Raw genomic sequence first — 3,758 nt, 5'->3', positions numbered from 1 at the left:
GTGGTTCTTCTGGACCACGTCTTGTCCCAGTACTGGCTCTCAGCAGGGCGCAGGGGTCTCTGGATGACATTGCTTTCTGAAGGGCTTGATTGTTGTTATGATAAGGTGACATTCGACTAGCGTTTAACAGGAAAAGAACGTGGAGAAGAGACCATTTCCGTACGCGGAAAGGCTTACAAAATGAATAATTGTCCCGAGTGTCAGACATCTCAAAGGTCCCGAGATACCTCCCTGGAGCTGAAAATCTGTTTTCATTGACCTGAATTTAGACACGTTTCATTTTATATGTAAACACGAAGTATTTTTGCATGGTGTCAGTTAAGATTTACTAAGTTTTTCAAAAGTGCAACAGGCAAGCCAATTGAGGAAAAAAGTTTTTTTCTTTTTAGAGAGGGAAGGGAGGGAGAGAGAGAGAGAGAGAAAGACATCAATGTGCGGTTGCTGGGGGTCATGGCCTGCAACCCAGGCATGTACCCTGACTGGGAATCGAACCTGTGACACTCTGGTTCGCAGCCTGCACTCAATCCACTGAGCTACGCCAGCCAGGGTAAAAGTATACATTTTTAATAGCTATGTGGCAAGATTTGTTCACAAGAGCATGGTGTTTGAGACACTGATACCAGATAATCATAACTCGGTAGCAGCCTGCATTAACCTTGCACTCACGGATCTATTTGCTATGTCACCTGGCTACTTATATTGCAACACATGTTTTAAAAGGAAACATGACTTTCCTTTATTTCCCTTCTAGAAGACAGTTGTGTAGTAACTGATTTTTAAAAGTCTCCTGTGTAGGGAGATGATATAATCTTTGATTTCCACTTAAAATGATAGAGGGTATTACAAAAATATTTGAATAATAATGAGGCTTTAGGTTTGTTTTAAAGACAATGTCAGGTTATTACAAAATGTTAGCTAGCTTGATTTTAAGAATTGTTTCGTTTCGTTGTAAGAATGATAACTGGGGTCTGATGGGCTTGGAAAGAACTTCCTTCCATTCACCTCGAGCCCCTCACTTAGAGGTCACTGTCTGCCTGCTGGGCTCATAGTCCATCTCCTGTTTTATTGATCTGCCCGGGAACAGAGGCCCGCCCTAACCAACACGTGACCCCCTGTCCCACTCTGCCACCTCGGCTTTTGTACCTTATGTCCTAGATAATGTATTGACTCATTTATCTATCTTTCTATTTGAGACAAATCTTACAAGTTCCGAGTTTATATGACTGGACAGCAGCTCTAGGGGACAGGGCCAAACACGTCAGAGATGTGTCCCCACTGAGACACCACACACTTGTCATTTGGCTTCTGGGTGGTGCCTGAAGTCAGGGATGGCCACAGCCCTGACTCCCTCATCTGAGTTTGCAGGGCCTTGCTCCTCCCTTGCCCTTCCTCACAGATGCCTTAACACCCGCCCCCCCGCCCCCTCACCACCTCCATTCACCTGCATCAAAGCACTCGGGAGCACAGACAGAATTCCAGCTCTAGCCCCAGGACGGAATTGAATTTTCTATACAATTCAATTCCGTCCTGGAATACACGTAATACAGGTTATACGTGTATTCTGGACTATTATAATAAACTCATGCTCAAAGAATGCAACCTGACTGCATGCAAATAGTGAATGAAATTCTTAAAACATTATTATCTATTGCATATTTTGCTGTACTTCTGAGAGTGGATTTTTTTCCATGCAAATACAAGAGTATTACCACTAGAGAGCGCTGTTGTTCTTTCTGAATCTTTAGACACACCTGTTTTATTGATTCCTAATTTTAGGGATGATGTTAAATTATAGCAACCATAATTTAAACTGAATTTGAAACTTTCTTTTGTTCTATTTATGCCTTCCTCTATTAAAATTTCAAAGACTTTAATAGTCTTTAGTGGAAAGACTTTTCCATTTTGTTTTTTAAAATGAGATATGAAAACATTTTTAAAGTATGTTTTTAAACACCATAAGGTATTTTAAAACATTTTTCTTCACGTTAATCTTGTTTCTTTTAATGCTAACTATGTTTGCCTTCTTAAGTATGTTGTTACACCATCTGTTTCCTATCCCTATGAAACATTTGTGCTAATGATCTTAACATCTTGTTAGTATGATAGTTTCGCCTATTGTGAGTCTTGAGAATTGCTGATGTGACTTTGAATGCCATTTTAGAATGATGCCATTTCTTCAGTGAATACACATTCATGCTCACCCTTCTCCTTTTCACCACTTTAAAACTCCATAGATAATCTCGAAAGCCACTTTCAGCAGTGGCTTTTTTTTTTTATGACTTTATACCAATGCATCCAGAATATACAGGCCAGAAAATATTAGTTCAGTGATACAAAGCATGAACAATGGCTGCTATGAGTCAAATTTGGCTGTACAATTCTGTCATAATCCTGTGATTTCATCATCCCGATGATGCTTTGATTATTTTTTATTTTTTAAAGATTTTTACTTATTATTTTTAGAGAGAGGGGAAGTCAGAAACACCAGTTGCCTCTTGTTTGTGCCCCAACCGGAACCAAGACTGAACTGAAACCCAGGCATATGCCCTGACTGGGAATCGAACCGGCAACCTTTTGCTTTGGGGGATGACACCCAACCCACTAAGCCACATTGGTCAGGGCCTGATGATGCTTTTAGCACAAAGTATGTGGTGGAGTTCCCATGAAGAGTAACTTCCTTTTTCTTGTTGTGTTCAGGAGCCAACATTTGGAATGTTGCAGTTTTGGTCTCCTGGGGACAACTTTAATTGCTTCTGTCATGTACCTGCCTGGCTCTCAGGAAGTCACGAGGCGCCGTGTGGCTCACACAGACGCACGCAAGCCTCCACTCCGACTGTGAGGCCGTGCTCAGTGACAGCTGCTCATGGGAACTAGAGAACTGATCAGAAAGTTCTCAGAGTTGGAGTCCAGAGAACTTCTGTGATGAGACTGTCCCGTGAAAAAACAGAGAATCAGGGAGGGTGGGTCGGGAGACAGGATGACCCTGAATAGACAGACGGTCCTGATTTTAGGACGTGCTGGCCTCTTCTACCAGGGGAGGGAGACGTTGGAGAAAAAGTAATCCCTTCAATATTAAACAGGCTTCCCCCTTCATTCACTCAGAGGGCTGTTTCCCTCCCTCGTAAAGGGCAGAGTGGAACCGGATGAAGCCTGAGGTCCATTCATTCATTGAATTAACTAATTACAGAATATATATATAAATATATATATATAAAATTCAGTTTACTAGAAAAGAACACATAGTTTTAGCATATAGGTTCTTTATATTCTGTTTATTATGATCATTATTGAAGGTTTTCTCCTCAAATGTTTGAGTTTTACACCTAAAAAGAGGCTTAGAGAAAGAGATTTTTAAAGCGTGACTATTGTGCACTGTGGGGCTCCCTTGGACGAGAACAGCGCACTCATGTACTCAGTGCTGATGAAGTTGTAAGTTAAAACATTGCATGTTAATCTGAAGTGATTTTTCATGAGATTTGTGTCAACATTTGATTCTACTGGAAAGCGTCTCGGAAGCCTTTCTGCTATTCATTTGAGGTTGAGTCTATTTTAGAAAGTTGTATAAGACTATCACGATTCAGGGTAGAAACATCGGTTTTGTAAGAATTTTTTTTTTTTTTTTTTTTGGCACACATAGAGCTGTGTCCTGGAACCGGTGCCCAGACAGTTTTAAGCTGGTATGAGCTGTTTATGTCACTGAGTAAAATTAGACACACGCCTGTTGCTCACAGGAGGGGGTGAAACATGAGACGGGCCGA

This window comes from Phyllostomus hastatus, unplaced genomic scaffold (genome assembly GCF_019186645.2).
Source record: "Phyllostomus hastatus isolate PE091 unplaced genomic scaffold, TTU_PhHast_1.1 phas_contig_29, whole genome shotgun sequence".
Taxonomy (NCBI): domain Eukaryota; kingdom Metazoa; phylum Chordata; class Mammalia; order Chiroptera; family Phyllostomidae; genus Phyllostomus; species Phyllostomus hastatus.
Note: the sequence above shows the minus strand (reverse complement) of the source record.